General features: G+C 48.5%; 1 protein-coding gene across 2 annotated transcripts in view; it reads right to left on the bottom strand.

Moving 5' to 3' along the window:
* The window catches only part of ZMAT4 (zinc finger matrin-type 4), a 316,551-nt gene extending 292,018 nt beyond the window's left edge, over window positions 1–24,533 (bottom strand). The window contains exons 1-2 of one of the 2 annotated variants that reach the window (XM_045821471.1): window positions 24,407–24,525; window positions 19,622–19,721 (exon numbers count right to left, since the gene is read on the bottom strand). The gene's annotated coding sequence lies outside the window, so the exon portion shown is untranslated. Of the gene's footprint in view, window positions 1–19,621; window positions 19,722–24,406 lie in introns of both variants that reach the window. The other variant, XM_045821472.1, reaches the window with a different exon arrangement.
* Window positions 24,534–25,741: the final 1,208 nt, after the last annotated feature.

The following is a 25,741-nucleotide window of genomic DNA, read 5'->3' as shown; positions in this document are numbered from 1 at the left end:
ACATGCCATTTATTTATTGTTTTAAGTATTTTTGATCCTCACGTGAAGGTACTTTTATTGATTTTGGGGAGAGAGAAGCATCGATGTTAGAGAAAAACATCTATCAGATGCTTCCCGTATGCACCCTGACCGGGGAGTGAACTGCAAGCTACGTATGTGTCCTGACGAAGGATTGAACCAGCAACCTTTTGGTGTATGGGATGATGCTCCAACCAACTGAGCCATGTGGCCAGGGCACAGCCACATGCCTTTTATTCTTTCACTGCCACTCCAGACACTACAGCTTATGGAACACACACACCTGTTGGCTGCATGTTCATATTTCCCTAGATCTGAGAATCCCAGAACTAAGAGCCATCCTGGGCTCTTCCATCTCCCAAACTCCCCAAAGTCCCCTCTCTCTTCCTCAGTCTCTTCATCCATGTAATGGAGTGATCTTACCTATCCTGGAGGCACAACAGTGGTGTGGGTAAGGACGTGGATTGTGAAGTCCCTGGTTATGCGAGACCTTGGGCAAATCTGTGCCTCAGTTTCCCTCACATATGGGAGGAGTCCTTAATAATACCAACCTCATAAGGTAATTGGAAACACTAAAGGAGAACACTGCCTACCTCTTAGCAAGTGTCATCAGTGTCATTATAGAGTAATTTTAAGATTAATGAGTAACCTGAGTGCAGAAAGGTACCAATGGCTCTCCAGTTGGTCTCCACCATTAATGCACTAATCCAAGTCACCATGCCTCCTTCCCCGGGCTATTGTAACAGGCTTCAGTCTCCGACTCTAGAGTCCCACCTCTCCAATAGGTCTTTCATAACACTCTAGAGACACAGTCATTAATTTATATTATTCTTCTGCTTAAAAACCTTTAATAACTATCTGTTGCTTGTTGGATAAAGTCCAGATTCTTGCTGGCCTGCAGGACTCTCCATCAGTGGATCTGCCACTTCTGGCTCCTCTCCCACCCCACTGCTCCCATCTGCCTGGAATGGTCCTCCCATTTCGACTGCGAGAACCACCGGACGTCCTTCTCCACACAACTCTCCTGCCCTCTACCTCTTCCCAACTCCATCTGTCACCCTTGACATATCTCCCCCTTCTAATATACTGAGTGGTAGAGACTGGGACGGTGTGTCCGGCATCCTTATCTTTCCCTATGTCTAGCATCATGGCTGGCACTGAGTAGATGCTCCATAAGTACCTATGAAGTAAAGAATTTCCTCTTGCAATGGCATAGACAGAGGCAGGTTCAATGTCAACACATACTTATCACTGATACAGCCCCATAAGGGATATTTCAACTAAGTAGCCCTTCATTAACTTGGGAGTGCTCTCAGTCAGATCTACATACCAGCAAAGTGGGATTCTGACCAGAAATCTCTGAAGCCCAGGATCACACATACAGCTTAACATGCCCTCTCTGTCCTCCCCACCCCACTCTAGGCAACCCAGAATACAAAAGGAGTGTTTAATTTTTAACAGTACTCACACTCTGTTGGCATGCCAATTAACACCAGTGAATCATCTTCATTAGGTGTGATAGTGACTAGGGGAGAAAAGATTAGCTCCAACAAAATATTCTGTGCTTGTATCAAGTATCCTGGTGGCTCATGAGATTAACCTGCCTCAGATCAAATCCTCATCAAACTGGCCCTGCTCCACTGGAGACCTGTCACTAAACCTCTGGATGGTGTCAAAGAAGCAAAAACACCCAGCCAGGGAAGCAGCCAGATGTAGAGATCTGACCCAAACAATCATCACAAAATTAATTGATGTCCTCTAAAAGCAGGCGGAATTCTTTGCGATCATAACAGCCCCTGATATAAGAAACATCCATCCGTTATAATTCCTGAGTCCCTAAGGAGATAGCAAAGATGAATCACATAGCACACCTATTCCTAAGTAGTTTTCAGTCCAAGGAGGACCAGTTACAAAGCTCCTTACTTGCCAGAGGTCCCCCTCACAGCCCTTCCCATCTCTGGCATTGGCATCTGCAGCTTTCCAGTTCTTCAGGCCAAAATCCTTGCAATCATTCTCGATTCCTTGCCTTCTTCCACGTATTGATATCACAATCAATTCGTGAAAAACAAAATTCAAAATACACACAGAGTCTGACCCCTTTCTCGTCACCTCCACTCTGGCCCAGGCCACCTGGACAGCTGTGTTAGCCTCTCAACTGGTCACCTGCTTCCGGCCTTCCCTGCCTTCAGTCTGTTCTAAACGAAGCATCCAGGGAGACTCTTTTTAAAAGCAGATCTTATCACTCTTCTGCTCCAAATCTTCCTTGTCTCCCTCAGTCCTTAAAATGGCCTGCAGGGCCCAATGTGATGTCCCCCCTGTTACTTCTCCCTCTCCTTCTCACTCTATTACAACCTGACTGGCCTCCCGTTCCTTGGACACATCAGGCACACTCCCACCTCAGGGCCTTAGCACAAGTCTCTGCAGAGATGTAACCCTCTTCAGGAGTCCTGTGGAAAGAGCACCCTATTTAAAACTGCAACGCAATGCCACATTCCCTATGGTGGCATCCCCAATCACTACTTATGCTGCTCTTTTTTTCTTTTTTCCACAATAATTATCACCTACTAACATTTTATTGAATTTACTTATGCACTATATCTAGTGTTCATTATTTGTTTTCCCCAGCTAAAATGTAAATTCAATGAAAGCATTAGTCTTTGATTTCTTCATTGATTTATCTAAGGTACAGAGAATAGTGTCTGGCATCTGATAGGCACTCAATCAATATTTTACCAGTAAGTAGTAAGAGAAGCACATAGGAGTGAGTATGAGCATCTTTTAGAGCCAGAGACAGGAGAGGAGAGATCAGGCAAGGTTCCATTGAGGAAATGACATTTGAACTAAACCTTGAAAGATGAGTAGGATTTGAACCTATAGAGCTGTCAGACGGGCATTTAAGTGGACTATGCCTTAGGACTACAGAGGGCCTGTAGAGAAGAGTGGGGTGGTTCAGTTAGGCACAAGGCAGGCAATGGGCAGGGACATGGTAGAGAAGTGGGTTGGAAGAAACGATTGGAACCACAGACTTGATGGTCAGGGAGAGGACCCTGTTGATAAAAGTGCTAAGATTTCTGTGATGAGTTGGAAGGATCGTTTCCCTTCAGCCACTTCCACTTTATAGAAACAGAAACCAGGAATGTTTTGCAAAACATCATCAACCTTCACAAACTGATGGCCAAGAGACATCCTTAGTCATTTTCCTTTCTGTCCTCAGACCTGCCAGCTCATTCCTGTTTAGGGGCCTTTGCTCATGCCACCTTCTCAGCCCAGGGGCCTTGCTCCTTTCCCTCCTTTTACTCCTGAAGACTAACTGAGCCCTAGCTCAACCCTTCCTTGCACTTGCACTTCTGACCACCACCCAGTGATTCACCACCCCCACTTGCGCATGTTCACTGCACCCTCCTCTACCCCACTGAACCCTTCCTTGTTCTCCGGTCACTTGACCTGTATCTGTCTCCTCATCTACATTGCATGCAACTTTGTGGGCAGCACCAATGCCTTGGTCCTCTTTTGTGACCTCAGCACAGTTCTGAGCACATGGAAGGAGATGCATTAAATGTCTGTGTTTCGGGCATTCTAGAGGCAGAACCAGTCTGACCCATTGCAACATTTGTAATGAGTGCACCCATCACGTCCAGTTGCTAAGACACCACCTGGCATCCTCTTGAAGAAAAGAACCTTCTGAGGCAGTGGAAGCTACATTCTAGTCTCACTTGAAGATGATGGGGTGGAAGGTACTGGTTAGCGTGTTGGTTGGCTGGTTGATTTTTAAATGTATAATATATACTGGGAAGATGCTCCTCGTTAGAGTGGGAATGAGTGTCAGCATTCACCCTAGCAGTTTCTAACTTTGAGGTTGGAATGATCCCCCCACTAAGTCTTACAATTGGGTGCCCACAGCCATGACTGACACCCTCAGAGAAGAACATTCCCCTAAACTAACACAGTATATCTTCCTTAAACTTTCCCTGAAGTCTCAGCCCCAGGGGAAAATTATAAAAGTCGACTTTACATTTGGCATTGGTTCCTATACACCCTTCCCAGGGCAGCTGTGCATACCTAATTTATACACAATTTCATAATGGTTACACTTTTGCATATGAACGGTTTTGAGCTACTGGAACTTTTGTTTAGTGCTTTTATCAGCTCTGTGGCCCAAGCCCTCCCCTAACTATAACCTTGGCCTGAGCTGACTGGACTGAAGGAGGCGTGGCTTCAGTCACGGCTTATCTCAGTAGGCAAAACCAGAGAAGGCGGTGGTACCTGTGTTTATAATTCAATAGAAGGAAAATGCCCCCCTTCCCAACTTTCTACTGGATGTTCCATCTGCCCTACTCAAAATATCAGGAACGGGGCAGAAGAAAGGACCAAGAAACAGAACTTGTATCTGCCAATCCTGCACGCACTGAATTTGCACCTGTCTCTGGAACTGGCCAACAAAATCCTCGCAGCATCTAAAGAAGCTACCAAGATGTCCAGGATGAAGCTAAATTCTTACTTCTCTGTCACACCAGGCTCTGCTCCCATCATTCAGGTTTCTAGCTCTCCAGAGGCACTCCAGTTTCCTCCTCAGCAAACATAACTGACCCCTCAGTTCCCTGTCCAAGTGTCACCTGCACATAAAACTTCCTGCCCAGCTTTATACTTAACACAGAGCTCTTCCTGGATCTGAGTCTTGCCTCTCCCTGGCCCAGTCCCTCAGGTGTGATGGCTGCGGGTATAAGAACATGAAACACTGAGGGGGCCACTAAGGAGTATGTAAACGTGTGGTTTCAGACAAGGGAATTGGTTAAAAAGAAACAGCTAATGAGCATGAATACTGAAGAGGAGTCAGCACAGTATAGCATAATGGTGCTTGCAGCCCCCACGCTGGTGATGAAAATACTAGTTGTTACCTATGTGATTTCCAATTTAAGAAGAGCAATGGGAAACAGGCTAATGATTGAGGTGTGTGGTGTCTTCACAGGTGTTTGCGGGGCTGGGGTGTGAGAAGTGGCCGAGTCAGGGCTTTGGCCCCAGGACACAGCCAGGCTGGTAGCTGGACTTAGAGGAGCTCTTACTACTCCACCTGCTCTGCTGGGCAGCCAAGCTCTGGTACCCTGAGCCAGTCAGGCCTCAGAGGGGCAAGCAGGAGGTCCTGCCCTGCCCCACCCCTGTGTACACATCTGCGGGGAGACTGGGCTGCTCCAAGTCTCTTCGGTGGGAACCTACTGCCCAAGCTGCTCGAGACGAGTTCTGTGCCATGAGGACACCGAGACAGTGAACGCGTCATGTCCTTGAAGATGACTACTGAGCCACTAGATCAAGGGTGGCAACCGGCTGTCCCCATTCACTCTGTGCAAGAGGAAATGGGTTTGGCTGCGGAAAGGGTGATTGGGTTAGCAGAATTAAATCTGAAAGTAGCATAAAGTAATATAACTTGGAGACTCATTCCTTGGAGGAGGAGAGAAGAATAATCAGTATGAGGAAAGCTATTCTCAGAGGTAGAAGTATTACCTCAACACTGTTGTTATATGTGGAATTGCACCCCCTCCCGAAAAAAAACAATTGATATGTAAAGTCCTAACCCCAGTAGGTCCAAACATGACCTGTTTGGAGATGGGGCCTTAACAGCGGTGACAACATTAAAATGAGGTCATCAGGGTGGGCTCTAACCCGGTGAGACTGATGTCCTCATGAAAAGGGAAATCTACACATGATCTTAGCCAAAAGGCCAAGAAGGATCTGGACACGGTAACAGTGGCACACAGAAGAAAGACACTCTGAAAAGACATCGATCAGCCAAAAAAGGAAACCTGGACCAGATCCTTCCTCACAGCCTCAGGAGGCTGCTAACACCTCGACCCAGAACTACCAGCCTTCAGAACGACCAGACAATAAATTTCTGTTGTTTAAGCCACTCAGGATGTGGCAGTTTGTTACCGCAGTCCTAGCAAACCGACACAACTGTTAGAGATTCTCTCTACAACTGTTAAAAATCCCCAGGTATTTATAAAAGCCATCTTTTCATATCTGAAGCCCAGGAAGCCTGGTACTAATAAAGCTGCCCTCTGCTGTGCTGTGAGCTTTGATGACAAGGACTAATTTAATTCAGCACTCTGCCTGGACATAATCAATACTTGGGAAAGTCGGTTTTTTTCTGTTGTTGAAAGCTCTTTAACTCCTTTTTACCAAATTCCTAAAAAAAAAAAAAAAGGAACAAAACCACATATGTGTTTGAACACATTCAGGATTTTTACTAACGTCTGCACATAAGTGTGTGTGTTTGTGTGTAGCCAGAGAGAGAGGACGGAGAGGAGGGAGAAGAGAGATTTCCTTCCCAAGACTTTCAGTGGGTGGCAGGGAAAAACTCAGCACCATGCCACCATTACAGCTGATATCTGGTGCTATTTATAGAGTCGGCCGTAGCCATGTCAGATCTTGAAAAGAAGAAAACATCTGGGCTCATTCCCGGGGAGACGAAGAGCCCAAGTCACAACACACAGCACCGTGCAAGGCCGCATTTTCACAAAAGTTACAACTTCCATTTGCTTTTAAACGTAACCCTGTGCCTCAGAGGAACTCAGGGAACCAGAGTCCTGCACCAAGCGTGGTAAAAGAACAACACGACAGCCATTGCATTCTCAAGTTTACATCAGTTCTGAAGTGAAGGGATACATGGTTTCCAGAGGGCAGAGAACACAGAGCATCTCCTCAGCCAAGAGCCTCAGAGCGGCCAGTGGCCTCCAACAGTCAGTCAGGAGAGGAGGCCCCACTGACCTGAGGTCAGCAGCAGCCCCGGGGCGTGCTCAGCAGGGCGGGACTTACAGCCGAAACCGGCCACCAGCTCCTCACCTGATGGCAGGAGGCACCCACTCCCTGGGCCATCCCTCGGAGATGTCCTCGGGAGAGACTGAAGGAAAATATTTAAACTCACATAACACTTGGGATATGTGAGTTTAAATCTTCACCAAAAGAGAAAACATCACTATTTCCACAATATTTCACAGACTTGAAGCAAGTGTGGCCTACTTGAAGCAAAACCAATATATTTTTTAAACTCCAGATTTTGAAAACATGCATATCAAAATTGTCTTCCAACGTACAAAGAGTAAATTCTGCACAGCTCACCAGGGAATGCCCAGCACCCAGCCCAAGACCTGGAACAGTGCGTGTCCTCAAAAGGTATTTGTGGAGAAAACAATTGTATCTGTTAAACAGCCAGCTCCATTGATGTGCTCAATGTATTATAAAATACACCCCTTTCCTCAACATGTGTAGTGTGGTAGGTGAGACACCTTTGTAATGCAGCCCAGGCTTGGGGACAACTGTGTCCTAAGGGATGCATCATCCCGGGCATCTCCTGCCCCAGTGAGCACCCTGTGACCATTGTGTAGGATGGGCTGCTTTTTTCTTTTCAGAAACCTCTTCCTGGCCTCCCAGTTTCAACCACAAGGAGGAGGGCGGCAGGTTCCAGTCGGGCTGTGGCCCTGGCGGTGAGCGGCTAACACGGGGGTTGTCAGCATGTCTGTGGATGTCAGGGCAGAGGGCACACCCAGGCTGTCCACCTGCTGTGCGGGCGCTGTCTTCACGCCCACTTCTGCCTCTTCACTCCACAACGTTTGTTTCTCTTTTCTTCTTCTAATTTTTATTGATCTTATTGGGGTGACCTTATTGTGGTTAATGAAATTATATAGGTGTCAGCTGTACAATTCTACAACACATGGTCTGTATATTGTATTGTGTGTTCACCACCCCAAGTCAAGTCTCCTTCCGTCACCATTTGTCCTCCCTTTATGCTCTGCTACCTCTCCCCACCCCCGTTTCCCTCCGGTCATCACCCTATTGTCATCTGTGTCTAAGAGGGCTCCTTTTTTCCCCTTTGCTTAATCCCCTCACCTTTTTCACCCAAAACATGTGTTTCTCCCACATTGTGCAGAGAGGGATACGAGGAGCACCCATACAAAGCCACCCAACAAGCTTCCAGGAAATCCACACCTGATCTACAGAGAAATACTGATCCACACAGGCTGCCAGATATTCTTTCTGTAACTCTTCCTATAATAATTAATAAGGCCTCATTGTAGGATATTTGTAAATCTCAGGAAAAAATATAAAGAGAAATACAAAATTCACCCATAATCTTACCATCCGCAGAGAATCTTTATTGGCATTTTGGCATATTTTATTCATGTTTGCATATATAGAGATAGATATATAATCCATTAGCCAGTTTGGAATATATGTCATGTAGAGCTCAGAAGCATTGTCTCATGTCATTAACATTCTTCAGTGCTTTTATACGGCTGCCTATACTACTCCATTGTATGGATATACCATAATTAATTAACTGGTTCCCTGCTGTTGGAGAAAGTTGATCCAGTGTTTCAGAAAAATAAATAACACCGCCATGCACAATTCTGCAAGCACACATATTTCCCCGCACTCCTGATTGTTTCTTTGTGATGGAATCCTAGAAACAAATAAAAAAAAAGAGTATAGAAACCCCCTAAATCAGCCTCCAGAAAGACTGCACCAATTTCAGCTCTACTAACAGGACATTTGTGTTTCCGTGACAATGCCATTTTTAACCCTCAATAATTTTATAGCTGTGAAAATGGCATCTCGTTTACATTTTAATTATCATTTTGGTTATTGTTATTAAATTGTTATTGGTGATAAGTGCTTGACTGGAATCTCAATACACCACAGCCATCCCTGTAGGGTGGGCCCTCCCGCCCCCCACCCGACACAGGGAGAAACAGACCCAGCTAAGTGGCTTGTACACTGACCAACCAGGCATGGTCAGAGCCAGAGTCAGAGCCTGCCTTCAAAGCAGGCTCCTATTTCACTGTGCTGCTTACTCGCAGCGTCAAACATTTTCCATGTGTTTTCCATTGTATTTCTCTTTCTCTGAACTGTAGTCAATTTATTTTTCTGTATAGAAAAACAGCCTAAGCATTTTGGGTGTTTTGACACGCCACACTTGTACCCAGATTGCACGTCACCCCCTAACTCACAGGCGGCAAACACAGGGCCTGCGGGCTGAATCTGGCCCTCCACCTTGTTTTGTCTGGCCCAGCACCTTGTTTCTACCCAGCGGCAGCACCGAGCTCCTTGCCCCTAGTTAAGGAGTAGTTACATTTACACAATCCTAAAATTACATCCGGCCCTTTGAAGGCAACCGCGAGGCTGATGAGGCCCCCCCACCCCACCCCGTGAAAATGAGTTTGACACCCCTGCCCTAAATCCTCCTTACCTCAGCCCAACCCAAACAACTGCCCATCTCCCCACACATGCCACGGCACAGTGTCTCCCCGCTACACTGAGCAGGGTTTAAATGGCTCCACCTAAGCCTTCTTGAGATTACCCTAAATGCCCTGGAATTTAACTTAACCTTCATTGGAAAATGTCCATTCATGGCCAAGAAGCAGTACTGAGTATCAACCATATGGGGCCCAATAACAGACCAGCTTGAAAACACAGCTCTCACAAGGGCCCTTCTGCTGGATCATCCATTCCTTTCCTTGTAGGAGGCAGCCCCCGTGACAGTGTCACATTTAAGTGCACAACCAGGCCAGCAGCCGTCCATCACAGTCACGCCTCAGAAGCCCAGGGAAATGGGTGCCCCTCCACCCTCCACGGGCGGAATCCTCTCAAAGGGTGAGCTTCCCAGAAGCTCTGCCAGGGGCAGTCAGAGAACGCCACCCGGCAAAGAGCCCTGCACCGAGAGCTGAAAGGGACGCCAGGAAGGGGGAGTTTCTTTCCTTCAAAGTCACCTGCTTGCCCAGGAATTCATGCTGCAGGAAACTTCTGCAGGATCATAAACCAGCCTGCGTCTGCCTCCAAGCTCACTCTGCAACTCGCAGCGATCATCTGCTTGATTCACCTCAGGTTAGGGAGATGGATAGGATTCTCCCACAAATCACTTGGTTAGGATGAGAAATCTATGCTCCTGCTGTTCTAAGCATTGCAGAGATTTTTGGTTCCCTTTAAATCTCTCTCAATATCATAGTTCTTGCGGCTTTCAGAGTTTCCTCCCCAAGATTTATGGTCGGAAGGCACTGCACTATTTGGCAGTGCTACATTGTTCCTCTCTGGTACTCTGACCAGCAATATTTTGGGAGGAAGCTCTTGAGCTCCGAAACTGGAGAACAGGAATTCCGACCTTTTTTTTAATCACTCTGGGATCCCCTCTGCAAAGCTGCTCGGAATCCCTGGCCTGGCTCCTCCTCGCCCCAGCCCACGGTCAACCTGGCCCACTAACCTGGCCCATCCTGGCCCAACCCTAGAGAGAAAGCACCCCATGATGACCTTGTCTTACTTCCCATAGACCCCTGAGCATGCACCCCATTACAGATCCATGCTAGATATCTTACAGCTAGCCCTCCACTTGATCCCTACAGCAAATCTACAAGATGGGTATCATCAGGTATTTCTAAACTGGGGAAACTGAGGTTTGGAGCAGCCACACAGACTGAGCCAAATCTGTGGGTGTACTTTAGGTTAGATAAATTCCAGGTCCCTATATCTCTGTGCTTGCATATTGTTTATTTTATCTCAAAAAGACCACCAGGAATAAGATTGGGAGAAAAGATGGATGAGTCCCTCTTCCTCCATCAGCCCTGAACCACAAATTCCTCATTGCCTTCATCACTCCCACAAACGACCTCGTTCCCTAAGTGAGAACAGCACTTTAGACTTTCTGCAATCTGAGTTCCCTCTTAGAAAAACGTAATGGCCCGGGGGTGCCAATCACGGGACCTATACACCCCCAGCTCTGTAGGAGGTCACACCCCTTCCCCCTGCCGGGGCTGGACTGACAGTGCATTGACGTAAACCCTCGCAGGCTTGCTGAAGTCACCTGAGCGAACGCCCCACTTGCCCCTCACCCAGCTTCATGGCCACCCTCAGACTCCCTCAGTCCCCACACAGCACAGTCTCGGGGCCAATCACCCGCCCTGCTTCTCTGCTGGGTTTGTGACCACAGATCGTTCTCTTTCTCCAAAGCCCCAAGTCATTGTCCTTCCCTGCAACCCCACTGATTCCTTGGTCTGTCTTCCTTTTGCTTTCCCCACAGACATCTGACTAGAACTAAGGAGGTGTTCTGTTTCTTCACAGTTCATGCCAGCATTTCCCTCTTCCCAGACTGCAGGGAATGGAGAACCCCTCCTGGGGAGATGTCTTCTCCACTTCTCCTCCTGTTGTCCTAGGACGCCGAGAGGAAGACACCGCAGAGTTCAGCCCCACCTGATGAGTTCCACCCCATGTCCAGATCTTGTGACCTTGAGTAATTCCCTTCTCTCCCCAGGACAACGTCTTAGGTAAAAAATAAAGAAAGAAGTCTTCCTGTCATTCTCTGCCCCCTCCTTTCACATAGGAAGATGTAAAAAAAAAAAAAACCAACAAGAAATCTCAAGAGAGAGAGAGAGAGAGGGAAAAAGTGCAGTGAGCATCCCTAAGTCCCCCAACCCCAGATCAGTAAGCTCTTGGCCCCTCACTCAAAGGACTGTTAGTAACTCCAGGCAAGTGATTTGATTTCTTCAAAATATAATTGTACAAAAAAATTGTAACTACGTGTAATAGATGTTAATTAGACTTATTATGGTGATCATTTCACAATACATTCATATATTGAATCATTATGTTGTACACCTGAAACTAATATAATATGCTTATTGTACCTCAATTTTTAAAGAGTACAGTCATACAAGAGCCACCTGGGTAGGCAGCTTCAGGTCTGTAGGAATCTGAGACTATTTTTTTAAGACTTTCAATCCATACCCTCATCTTGACCTTATTAATTCAGTCATAACTCTTCAGAATGAACGGGGCCCCTTTTACAGTGAAAAGCTCAAGTGACAGCATTGGCAGAAAACTTATAATTTTGATTTAAAGGCCCAGACTCCTCTCCATCTTTGTCTCCATCCCTCTCCCCCTGGGCTCAGGGGGCATCTATTCCCACAGCCCAGGGGCCAAGGTCATTCCCCACCTCTTTCAGAGCTCTTGATCTTCCTTCCTAGACACTGAGAAAATGAAGCAATAGAAAAGAGCCTCCACACAGATCCCCACCCATCCCACTTCGCCCTGACACCCACCTACCTGCCCTTCCCCCCCTTGGCTGTCCGTTACCAGCTACAGCCATGCCCATAGGTTCACTGGGTCCCAGCCCTGCCCTCCCTCAAGGCCATCGCTCCAGCTGGCCTCATCTCCTGCTCCTGCTCCTGCATCACCTTCGTGTTCTCCTGACTGGATCATCCCCACCAGCACACAAGCATCATCCTGTTATTTTTCCCACTTTAGGGAGACATGCTTGCTTTGACCCAACATGCCCCTACAGTTAACTTTTCATTTCTTTGCACCCCCTTACAACCACACTTCTCCCTGAAGTTGTTTACATGGTCTGTCTCCAGTGCCTCTCTCCCATCCCACTCCAACCATCCAAACTGCTCTCGCCAGCCCACCCATGGCCTCCACGCAGCTAACACTCAGTTCTCAGTCCTCATGTACTTCAAACGTCGGCAGTAGCTGACCCAGCTGATCACTCCTGCCTTCTTCAGAAACACTTCCCTTGGTTTCTAAGGCAGCAATCTCTCTCGGTTCACCTCTTGTCTCGTGGGCTATTTCTTCTCACCCTCCTTTGCTGCTTCGTCTTCACGTCCGAGACTCAGAGTCAGTAAACATGGCCTACAACCCAGGTGCCTGTTTATATAAATAAAGTTTTGTTGAACACAGCCACATTCATTCATTTATATGTTATCTAGGGCTGCTTCTGTGCTGTCTGAGCAAATTGAACAGTTATAGCAAAGACCGTATGGCCCACAAAGTTTAAAAATTTATTATACAAAGTCTAAAATATTTAGTATCTGGCTCTTTAAGAAAAAGCTTGCCAATTCCTATCCTTGATCTATAAATATTGGAGTTCCCAGATGCAGTCTTTATACCTCCTGTGTATCTATACCACTAAGTGATCTCATCTGGTCTCATACTTTAAACTGAATCAATATAACACCAGTTCCCAAGATTTTTCTCTAGCATAGACTTCTTCTCTGAAACCCAGATCCATAATCCAGCTGACTGACTAGTGGGTATGTCATTTAGATGTCTGACATCTCCCCAGATAAACTCCTCCCAACATTTCCATCTCATGCCAAAAACCTTGGAAATCATCACTGAACCCTCTTTTTCTCTCAAACCCCACATGCAACCCATCAGCAAATCTTGCTGGTTCCACCTTCAAAGCACATCCAGAATCCAACCACTGCACACCCCTCCACCGCTACCACCCTAATGCAGCCCGCCGCCCTCTCTCGCCAGGATCCCTGCCTCCTGACTGGCCTCCCGCCTCTGGCAGCCCTCCTACAGTGGCTCTCAAAGCATGTGGCAGCCAGAGCGATCTGTTTAAATAAGAGGCTATGTTACACCTTTGCTCCAAACTTCCCAGTGCTTTGAGGAAGCTGCCCCTAGCCTCACTGCCACACCTGACACCTTAAGTGTCTGCAGCTTCCGGGCCTCTGCCAGCCTAGACTGCTCCCCGCACACACATCAACGTGGACCTCCCCACACTGCCCTCGGTCTCTGCCCCGGCCACTTTATTGATAAGCCCCCCCCCCCGGACACGCTCTCCCCACGCACACTCCCTACCTATCCCCTGGCCCTGCCTTGGTTTCCCGTGTCACATATCAGCCCCCCCCCACATGTTTACATATTTGTTTGCCATCTGTATCTGCCACTAGAATATTATTAGCTCTGCGGGGATGGGGCCTGGGTCAGCTTGGTCCACTCCTGCCTGCATTCTACAACTTTAGAACTGTGTTTCCCAGGTCTGAATATTTTGAGCAATGAATAAATGAACACATAAAATTTCAGCCCTGGATGGTGTGGCTTACTGGGGCTGGAGTGTCAGCCTATGACCAAAAGGTCGTGGGTTTGATTCCTGGTCAGGGCACATACCTAGGTTGTAGGTTTAATCCCCTGTGTTATGCTTCTCTCTTGCATCAATGCTTCTCTCTCTCCCTTCCTCTCTCCCTTCCTCTCTCCCTTCCTCTCTTTCTAAAACGCAATGAAAAAAGAAATGTCCTCGGGTAAGGATTAAATAAACAAATAAATAAATGGAATTTCAGAAGCTCGCGTCCCTGTTAAGGAAACGAGGAGGAAAAGAGAAGCACACTGTCTTCATCGTGGAGAAATCGAAGAGAAGGTCACAGCTCAAAGCTGCCATAGACCGGGAGCCAGCAGTATCCCTCACTGACCTGTCCCAAGGAATGGACAAGTGACAAGGGGACTGCTTGCCAGCAGCCCCTCAAATCTCCCTCCAGAGACTCCTGGAAGTTAGGAGGGGGCAGAACAGACAAATGGAGAGGGGCTGCTCTGGAGGCAGATGGAGCCTCATTCCCCGTCCCCTCCATGCCTCCTCCCTAGTCACCCGCGCAGACCCAGAAGGGGTGAGTGGAGAGGGGCACCGCAGGCAGCGAGCCAGGCTTGGAATCTGACAACCACCAGCCATGTCACCCTGATGAGCCTCAACCACTCCGTGCCTCAGTTTCTTCTCTGTAAAATGGGGGTGATGGCCAGATGTTTAAAAATCTGAAAATGAAGGGTAGTCTCAGACCTCTTCTCCTTTCTTATGTGTGTCTTACCACACTTAAAGACTGTCACTTAAAAGGAGGTTCTGCTCAGCTTTTCCCATGTTCTATAAGTTGTTCCCTCATTTCCAAACATCCCTCTTGAGTTCCTCACCTTCTCCCCATTCTGCTCCCACATTTTTCTTCCTGTCTTACAACTTTCCCTTCTTCTTCAGACATTTGGAAAACACTAAATTCTAGGCAGGCAGGCAGGCAGGGGAGGGCTGGCAGGACAGGCACCTCCAGATCCTCTCCCTCTTCCTGGAGCCCTGCAGGGCAATTTCATTGTCAGCAGGAACAAAACCACCAGGGGCAGCAAGAGACAGAGAATTCTTATGAGAACCTCCAGCCCATTTCCCCCTCCCTCCCTTCACTCAGGGCACAGCCACACTGTCCCTCGCTTACAAAACAGAAGGAGTTCCTGAGAAGGAAGCAGAGCCTGGAAAAACAAAACCACCCAAGGCACCTCCTGTGTCATCTCCCTGACCCAGCCAAACAGCACCTTGCCTGCCCCTGACATCCCATGCTGGCTCCTGCCTCCAGACCGCTACTCACACCAAGGACATCTCTCCTTCCACCCAAATCGTCCTCATCCTTCAGGGCTCAGAACCTGCAGCCTCCAGGAACCTCCTGAGACCACTGGTACCCTCACAGACATCCACTGTTCTCAGCACTTCCTCGGGGCTTCATGCTGGGGCTCAGCCAAATACACCCTTGCACTGGAAGTCATCTTGTGTGTGCTGCTGTCCACTGCTCACATGCCCTCCAAGGCCACCAGGGTCTACGCCCCACCCCTCCTTCACCCAGGACCCAGAAGCCAGCAAGATCCCTTACTGATTAGGGGCTCAGGCAGTATTTGCAGGCAGAAAATCCAGCTCATTCCCTGATGGCTTTTCTGTCAACTGCCCATATGAACTGAGGTGAGTGGTTTTGCCTTTCCCAGTATTAATGTCCTCCTCTGCAAAATGGGGGTAACAACACCTTCCCCACCCACCTCCAAGGCTTGTGAATACAAAGCACCATACAAACACACACTATGATTAAAATAAATAAAGCAGCAAATCAGCCACTTGGCCCACAACCCTCCTCAATCTGCCCTACCTCCAGGCTGGCCCATCCACTTTTCCCAGTTAAGCCTGTGAAAGCCCCAAGGACACACCCATCAGAGCCGCCACCTGCCCTGCCAAAGGAAGGCACCCCACAGCTCCCACGTGGCCCGGGCATACAACACGGGGCCAGCCAGCTGTGACTTCCACAGAGAGAGAGAGCAGGACTCTCAGGCTGCCTGGAGTTTACGCAATAGTGAAAACCATAACGGGAAGCAAATGCACTCCAGAAAAGCAGCCATACATGACACAGTTGGTCAGGAGGCAGGACCCTGAGGTCGCACTGGAGAGCCTGCAGCACCCAAAGATGCTCCTGTAAACGTGACAGCTGTCAGGGCATTGATTTGGTCTTAACGACCGTGCAAACTGACAACAGCATGGCTTCTGGGAAAGAGGGGACTACGGTCCACACTTCCTGGTGGAAACCTGCCCGACGTCCTCAACAGCACGAGGAGCCCCACAAAACAGCCCACTCTGGAAAGGGTGCAGGCTCTGACACCAAAGTTCCTTGTCACCTAGCTCTGCCACTCACTAGCTTTGTGAGCCTAGCCAAGTCAGAGCTTCTCGAGCCTCAACTTCCCCGCTTGTGAAGTCAGCAGATGTACGTGCTGGGGGTCCACACGCCGCCCGACCACTGTAGGTGGGTGGCAGGGCCTGGCTGGGGATGTGTGTGGATGGAGGATGAGGTGGGGGGAAGGAACAAGGATGCCACAGCCCATGGGCATCATTCCCTGCACAGAGATTCTGCAGCCTCAACGCCAGAAGCAGGCATAGCCTTTACTGATGCCAGGTGGCCCACGCGGCACTTCCTGCCACATTGACCTGATCTCACCAAGTGGAATGAGAGCACCACGTATTATAGTGAGCAACACAGTGTCTGACACATTGCTATACGTATGTTCAGTGCTCAAACATTTGTAATTTGAGTAACTGAGTTAAATGGCATTTGTTTCACGTTTGTAAAATAATGCCCTTGCTGTAGGAACTTTGGGAACTAGTCTAACAAAATAAAAAATCACTCATTTCTAAAACCCACAGATAACCACTGTTATTACTTTGATATGTTGTATTCTATTCTATTTCTCATGACTGTATGCATCTCTACTTTTTTACAAAATTGCACATACTCTTTTTATTTTAAACCTTTATCTACTTAATATATAGTGCTACCATTTTCCCACATTCTTACCTATTATTCAATATAATTTTAATAGCTTCCTTAATTTCCATTTTATAGATGAGCTGTATTAGGTTTAATTAATCCCCCCACACAATGTTTTGTTTGATAAATAATGCTAAAAGAAATATCTTGATTAGAGCTATTTTGCACATCTTGGATAACTTCCTTAGAATAAATTCCTAGAAGAACAATTGCTTAGTGGCTCAAAGGGTATATTTTTGAGCTATATCTCCCATATTTGCAAATTTTCTTCCCACCAGCTCAGTATAAAAATGTCCATTTTTTCAGCACTCTTAATAACACTGGATCTTATCATTTTCAATTCTGGTAATCTGGAAGGTGGATAATTATATCTTAATTTTTAAGCTCATGTTTTAATTATTAGTGAGGTTGGACACTTTTGCATATTTTCCTGGACATTTCTGTTTCTTTGCTCTGTGTTTGCCCACTTGCCTATCAGGCACAGGCAGATTTTTTTCAATCATTTTATGGACAAGAGAATCAGTCCACAACTTCCTGTGATGACCCAGTCCCCATGTTTAACAATCCCTTCCATTAAGGCATTAATGCTAATGTCCAACTCATATCCTTTTCCTGTCCCTTAAGCCCACTTACCCTCATCCTGTCTAGGAAGTGGGGGATGGACTCTTCCGTCTTTTATCTCGCAGCGCGACCTTTCCTCATCAGCCAGCTTCTCCTCCGGGGAATGAATAATTGCTCTTCAATTTTGCCCAATCTAGTGTAACTTATGAAGTCAGAGTATCACCCTTTGATGCTGTCCCCTCCCCTCCTTCCACAATCACCCTCTTCCTCCTCATCACTTCTCACCTGGACAGCAGCAAATTATTTCAGAATCAGCCTCTCTGTCCCAGGGTTGCCCCTCCCAAACCTCGCCCCCCTGCCCAAACATCACCCCCACTCTCACTTCACAACTCATCTTCTAAATGCAAATGTGACTGTCTTTTTCTGCCTAAAACCCTTCTGCTCCTCAGTGTGGCCAGCTGGTCCCTCCCCCACCCCCCAAAAACACACCTCACGTGCTTAGACACAGCGACACCCGAGTATTACTCACAGCGCTCTGACGCACCGTGCTGTTTCATGCTTCTGAGTCTTGCAAATGTAGCTGTGCTCCTTCCCACCTCTCCCACCTTCACCTGGTGGGGTTCTACGTATTTGCCAAGTCCCTCTCAGGTGTTCCTCTCTCCAGAAGGACTCCTCTGACCATGCCAAGTAAGGGTCACCACGTGCACCCTGCATCCAGAACATACGCTGTCATGCCACTACAGCTTACTGGATTCTAGTGCACCCCATGCGCCCAGAGCAAGGGCAGAAGTGTGCAGTCAGGTGAACATCATTCAGAACGGAAAGGACACAGAGGGAGCACCCTGGGCTGGCCAGCCCACCTGACACATTACTGTGGGCCGTGGGGTCCCGCATTTCCACTGACAGGCTCCTATCCTTTCTCATGCTCTCCGACCTCTCCTCTCTCGTCTCCATTTTCACCACCTCTCTGTCCTTCGAGCCTCTCTCACAGCCTGGCAGCCCACCCCTGGAACCCACTGTGTCCTCTCCTCCTTTGGTTCAGCCAGTGCCCGGACAGACAGTGTACATGGCTGCCCCCAGGGGCTAGTGGCCTTCCCACACCAAGTTCCTGCAGAAGGACCGTGCCTATCTTGTCTGATAGACCCCCTAGTGCCTGCCTCCGTGCTGGGGCTCAGATAGCCCTTGTTAATACAAAAAAAAAATGCCAACAGGCTGCAGGAGTGGAAGGCTCAGGCCCTCCCCCAGGCACTCGCTGCTGACCCCTAACTAGCCCATCACAAACTTCTGTGTTTTCTTCCTTTTTTTTCCCAGTGATTACACATGTGAGCTTACTAATTACGCATTTATTTTGTGGGGCTCATGTCACCCACTCATCTTCCTTCCTACGTGGCTCAAAGCACTGCCAGGCAAAGCCCTCCACAGTGTCTGCCCCACTCTCCTGAGTGGGAGGCTCCTGGCCGGACAGCAGCGCTCCGCTCCTCCCAAGTCCGCACCCCACAGCAAGCAGCCCCTGGCCCTGAGGAGCTCACACCTGTGCTGCAGCTCCCCTGGGCCCCTCCGACACTCCATCCAGGGGGTGTTGGGGGGCTCCACGCACAACACCCAGGACATGTGTCTGCCCAGAAATGAGTCAAGTCTGGCTGGAAGAAATGCAGAATTTCAGCCCCACCTTGGAGAAGCTTCTCTCAGGAATAACTACCTGTATGGAATTGAAAATTCTGTTTTGTTTTGTAAAGGTGACCGGTGAAGTGTCTTATCCAGAGCCTGCGCGTGCTGTGGGCCTCTGTCACTTCACGTATACCAAGAGGAGTCTCTCACCTTTGTGAGATTCAGTTCAAACGAGGTTTTCTTTATTCGTGGCTCCCTTCCTGCTGCTCCCCACTGTACCCCACCCCTTCCTTTTGGCTCCCGTCTCAGGCATGCGTTCCACCACCCCTGGCCTGGCAGCAGCCCGTCCTCTGCTGGGCCCTCAACAGTTCACTGTGTAAATCAGGGAAGCTGGAGTTGAGTGTGCGGTGTTAGTAATGTGCACTCAATAAATACTGCTTAACTGCAGGTGTCCCCATCTCTGCCATTTGGTTCGAGAAAAACTGGGAGCCCAGAAAAACCAAATGATCTCTTTGATCTGGAAGCAAGGGGAAGGAATGAGCTACAAAGCAAACGACACTGACTTGGGAGATGGAGGACCTTGATTCTGGTCCCGGCTCTGCCAGCGGGTCACTGCTCGAGGACGCCAAGGACTGTTACCTCTTTGGGCCTCATTTGCCCCATCTGGAAATGAAAGATTAGATTTGATGAGAGATCCCCAAGCTCTAGGCAGGACCTGCCAGTCAAGGCAGCAGCCTGGAGAGCAGCGCAAGTGGGACGTGTCCCCACTCGTCCCCCGGGACTGTGAGTCTCAGCCACTCTGGTGCCCCCCAGTGAAGGGGAGGGTTCAGAGAAATAAAAAAGGACCGTCATTGGAAAGGGAGGACTCCCTGGACTAGACAGCCCCTACCACCCACCCCCTCCTAGCCCTCTGTCTTCTGAAGCAGGAGATTCCAGCTGAATCTCCTGCCTATCCATTTCCTAAGGATCATCCCAGAGGCTCCACAACCTTCCTTTTTAACAACTCTTGCTGATGGAAAATTCTTCCTCATACCTAATCTAAGTCCATCTGCTGCAATTTCTGTCTATTTTCTCTCGTTCAATCCTTACTGGAGATGGAGAACAGCTGGTCGCCATCCTCCATATAACATCCCCTCCTAAACCAGAATCAGTTATTACATCACCCCGCAGCCTGTTTCTCTGCTGGTATAACATCCACCATTCCTTCTGACCTGCCTCCATAGATTCTGGCTCAGAAAGCACCCTGAGCGCCGTGGCCTGCATGGGAGGATGCTCGGCGAGCTCCAGCTCCTTCTGGAGCTGTGGCATCCCCAGCTGGAGGTAGGACTCGAGTGACAAAATCCAGAGAGAAGGTCAGACAGAGCAGAAACGGCTCAACCAGTCCAAGCCCCTGGCTTTACATATGAGCGAACTAAAAGACAGAGCAAGGAACTACAGCAACCAAGGTCAAATCCGAGGGACCATGCTCCAGGGGCTGGACCCCGAATATTGCCACCACAATGCAATGAGAGGGTGCAGCACCTTCTTGACGTGGGATGAGCAGGATTAGCCTAAACTGAAAAGCAAAGGGCCGCAGTTGCTCAGGCACTTCCCATCCAAACTGTCTTTCCAACCCCACTAGCCGATATCTGAAACTTCACTACGAACGTCTCTGATATCTACCAAGAACTCAAATATCTCTGTTAGTGGCAACAGTGCTAACGGTTCACACCTTAGTATCAATAAGTAGCTTTTATCCTTTCCATCCCCTGATAGGGAAATGTAGGGGTGAGATGAGAATAAAGGACAAAGAAACTGGGAAAATGACAGACAAATTTCATTGCCTGCTAATGTTTTCAAGGTCAGTCCTGCACATGGGGGCTAAGGGTAGGCGGGACAGTGCAGCAGTGAAGGTTTTGCCTGGTGGGAAATTCTTGCATCTGACAGCCCCGTGCTTAGAAACATCTCCCCTGCCTGGCTTGCGGAGGGGAGTTGCACCTCCCCAGGTGTTCGTGTGAGGTCTGTGTGGAGCTGAACATGGTGAAAGAATTACCTCATTGCTCCCACAGGGCCCACGCAACGAGCATCCCAGAATTCCTGACTCCCCCTGGTTAACTGTTTCAGATATGAGGTGAGCAGGGTGTCTAAATGAAATCGCAACCTCTAGGGTACCCTTAAGTGGCAGGAAGAAAGAGCCAGAAGAGAAGGAAGAAAGGGAGATATATTTGAGATTAAGTGTGATTGTTCAGGTTACCTGCTCCCATAGCTCCCAAGTGGGGAGGGAGAAAGAAGTATGGAATAGTGAATCAGGTGAACTATTTACTAATACTTTGGGCTATGAAATTTCCCTAAGTGAAGAATGAACAGAACTTATGACATTTCAGAGCTTATATTTCAAAACAGCCTTCACCCCGTCGTGAATAAACGGAAGCTCCATGTTCCAGCCTCCTCAGCTTTCAGGGGCGCTCCAGGCTACTTCCAACCCGCAGGCTTGCATGCCCTTCCCCGGGATAACCAGGGAGTCCACACATCCATCGGAGAAAAAGAAGACATGTCAACAGCGTTTACAAAAACACCTAACACAATAAACGTGTTTATTTGATTTCTCCCAAGCCACAAAATTAAATTTTAAAGTAGAAGTCTAAAAGGCTCTTTTCTGATAAAAATTCTAATATGTTTTCAATCCCATTTTATGGGACAGTTTTCTTTAACAGCAGTATCAGCACAAAATGACAAGATCAAAGCAGGGTGGCAAAGAGATTATTTACTGATGTATTTGTGATGAAGGACATGACAGGAGAGAGACGGGATGGAGTGGCGGGGGGTGGGTAGTAAGGAAGGGACTTTTACTTGCCAGGTAAATCAGCCAGGACTTGTGAAAACAGAAAGAGGCAACCCCTTCAGAGCACAGTGGTTAAATGAGAGAAATCCTAGCTGGCCAGTTGGTGGCAGGAGAAAATGCTAGGTCTATGGATGACGCCTCTCTAGGGTCCTGGCTAAAGCGACCATGTCTGATGAAATAACAACTAACAAATTTAACTTCCTGAGCACTAATTGGGCCCTACATACACAAGCAGGTGCTCGCTTCACAGCAACTAATCAGCCTAACACCAGCCCCAGCGATTACATTCTCCAACCTGGATCGTGGCAGCGGGGCTGGAGCTGGGTGTCATGCCCCACCACGCAAGGTGAGGTTGCAATGATAGTATTTTGCATTTTGTCGATTATTCTTCAGCTCCTAATATGCTTTTTTTAGTCTGAAGTTGTTATTTTAATGATCTCTGTTCCAAATGGGGAACTAAAGGGAAGAGAAATGAGGGGGAGGGAAGAGGGAGGCAAAGCAAGCGCTCCAGCGTGTCCCACTTGTACTTCAAGGCTCCCTCTGCTCCCTGCCCCCAGCCTGCCTTTTTCCTCTCTGCATGAGTCACCATTCAGAAGCTGCTTTAAAAATCTTACTTTTAATGTCCTCTATCACAACAGAAACCCAGCAGATCAGCTTCAATGAAAGGGACCCCAACTTCATTACCTGTTCCTGGTTCTAAACACCCCCTCAGACTCAAAGTATTTTCTAGTTTTATCACTGTCTTCATGAAAGCCAAGGTGTCCCCTTTCAAAGTCCCCCACCTGCTGGGTGCAGCCTGTCCTAGGATCCCTGGGCGTCACGTGCCCTAGACAGACCACAGAAGAGGAGGTTTGGGGCCGGTTATAGCTGGCAGCCAACGAAGGTCCACAGTCCACCCCTGGCTCCTGAACACAAAGGCGTTATAATTTGTGGGGCTGCGAGTTTGTTTTGTTTACTGTCAAACAACATGTGCAGAAGAGAAAGCTGACTGTATCTTGACAAAAAAAAATAGTCAGGCAGCTGTTTTTTTAATCATTGTGGGTAGAGCTTCGACAATAACAACTCCCACCCAAGATAACTGCCTGAACGAGGTGGAGGAAAACCTGTTGTAGAGGCTAAAGAAAATAGGAATTAAAAAGTGAAAGTGATGCGTGCAGCCCGAGAATGGAGGCTGTCACCTGCGCCCAGTGGGAAGGGTGACACTGGCAAAGGTGTTGCTGGAGGACCCTTCCCAGAAAGTTCACTTCCTGCCAGGACTGGGGGTCAAATTCCCCAGCTTCAGGTCAAGGATAGAAACCAGAGTCAGAAAGTTCACCTGAATTCCCCAAAGCCTTAGGGACTTGTAAGATCAACCCTGGACTGGGAGCTCCTGGGTATCAGCAGGTCAGAGGGCATCCCCGGGGGAGTGATGTGGGGCATTCAAATAGGAAGTTCCTTCAAGACCAAGCACATTACCTTCTCCCCCACGGGTACCCTGCTTCCTAGGAGGCACACCTCCAGGAAAGGAGTTTTCCCCGGGGCCAAAAGTGGGTCTGAGAGCAAGTGAGGCCTGCTGGTCCCACAGTTAGAGTGCACTAGGGGACGACCAGGCTGAACCAGCTGCCTGCCTTGATGAGCTTTTCTACTTGAAGAGTAGTCATCAGAAGCAGTGTTGCTGGTGGCTCCAGCAACTTGTGGACCACAAAGGTACCATACCTGTGCACCTAAACAGAGCCAGCCCCCAGGAACCCACCCCTCCCACCAGCCTCCACCTCCCAGAGAGGCTGCTTGCTTACCACAGAATAGCCCTGGTCTAATAAGGGTAGAAACACAGGATAAAATTTAGCTCCATCCCCCTCATTTCAGCGCACACCGAACCTGAAAAGTCTTCCAGAGTTTTCGGGAGCTAATCAATTAAGAAATTCCTTCTCCTCTGAGAACTGTTTTGTTGGCCTCCCCCCAAGTTGTGTGACACCCAGATGCCCACACCCCAGGAAATTTCCCCTTCGAAATGAAATGAACTGAGACAGAGTGGGCAAGGTGTAAGAGGCAGGAAAGAGGCAGAAGTTTGAGAAGGACTCAAGTTGAAGGTCACAACAGTTGGGAGAAGGCAGGTGAAGGTAAAAGGTAATGGAAAGGGGGCAGACCTTATGGCGGAAAACCCAGCCAACCAATCACGTTTCTCAGAATCGGCCTCCCAATGATGGGTCCACCAGCAGGCAGCACACTCAGAGGTCCAACTCTCTCTCACCCAACTAACCTGAATCGACACCCCAACCCTGCGGGCACCCTAGCCCAAGACCAGACCTATTTCCACAGACGTGAGCGCAGCTAATTGAGGGAGTAGTAAACAAACCCAGTTAAGGCAGCGCAGAAGTTTTCCAAATTGTCAGCTTGTTTTCCTCCCAACAAAAGACGGTGATTTCCCACCTTTGCCACATTTCCTCCCCTAAACTTTTCTTTCTGCATTCCCTCGACATATGCTAAACTGCGAGCCACCGAGCGTGGAAGCGCGGGAGCAGCACCCCGGGGACGCAGGCAAGAGTACCTTTTCCGCGGAGCAGAGGGGCTGGTGCCCGGAGGCTCGCTGCCCGGCCGAGCCGTGGAGGGATGCTGCCGGGAGGGAGCACGCTGAGGATTACGCGTTCCTGTTTCTGCGACCAGACCTTTCAGCAGCTCCGACCAACTGTGCTAGCGATGCACTTAGCAATTATCTGCTGGCGCCGACGCCCCGCCCTCTGCTCTTGCGATTGGCTCTCCAGTCCCGGGCAGGACTGCATTGGTTTCAACCGACCTCACTCATTGCTTTGGCTCCTACTATTATCTAAGCCATCAAAGGGAATAATTCCATGTTTCATTGACAACCTGTAAGGCTGTCCTCCGGCCGGTGTGGGGGCAGGACTGGGAGTCCAGTGGAGGGAGGACGACAGAGTAAAAAAAGTGGAGGATGGGGGAGAGAGAGAGCTGGAGAAGGGGTGGGGAGAGAGGGAGAGAGAGAGGGAGGGAGGGAGGGAGAGAGGAAGAGAGAGAGAGAGAGAGAGAGAGAGAGAGAGAGAGAGAGAGAGAGAGAGAGAGAGAGATGGAGCTATCAAGCAATCAGATTCTTGCTCCAGCATTTTAACTTCCACAATAAGAGTCCATAGCAACAATTTTCTGGCCTTATTTCCCCCCCCCCCCCAACTGGTGCATGTTCCTGAGGGCACAGAGAAATATAACGGCGGGGTTTTGCCTGTGTCAGACTAGCTCTGGGAAGCAAAGCAAGGTAAGAGCTGAAGGAATATAGGGGTATTGTTCCTGGGGCCACCCTGGAGGGCATGTGAAGGTCATTTTAGACTATTTAGGGGGACATATTATGCATCATCCTTGGAGTTTATCCACCCGTTCCTTCTTTCACGCTCCACCTAAGCCCCCAACCTGCAAAGACAGTTTCCCTTTGCAGCCTAGTCAGAGTCTGAGAAGAGCTGTTCTTAAAGCCAATGAAAGTCTGGAAGTCCTCACTGTTCTCACTGGGAGGCCCAGAGAGACAGGCATTCCAGAGCTAATCATTCTGCTCAGAACCTCACTCTCACTTATTCTAACCAAGCGTCAATAAATTGCCTAGACCTACATCAGCAGCCAAAGCAAGGGAAAGAGATGGAACCCATCAAGGGGTGGGAATGGCTTAAATGCTTTGCCTTGTTCACCAGAGAATCATAAAACGTAAGTTTTGACATTTTCCCCTTAATGTATTTTTTTATGATATGGAAAGGATGTTATTTGGTTGCTGAATTTTTTTTTAGAGAAAAAAATGTTAAAGGGGTCTCTTAACAAAACCACTTAGAATATCAAGTTTCAGATAAGTTAGACTAAATTAATCTTTCGCCCTTCTCCTCCTGGGATCCTC

The sequence above is a fragment of the Phyllostomus hastatus genome, unplaced genomic scaffold, assembly GCF_019186645.2.
Source record: "Phyllostomus hastatus isolate PE091 unplaced genomic scaffold, TTU_PhHast_1.1 phas_scaffold_46, whole genome shotgun sequence".
In the NCBI taxonomy this organism is placed as follows: Eukaryota; Metazoa; Chordata; class Mammalia; order Chiroptera; family Phyllostomidae; genus Phyllostomus; species Phyllostomus hastatus.
Note: the sequence above shows the minus strand (reverse complement) of the source record. Positions and strands in the feature narration are given on the sequence as shown.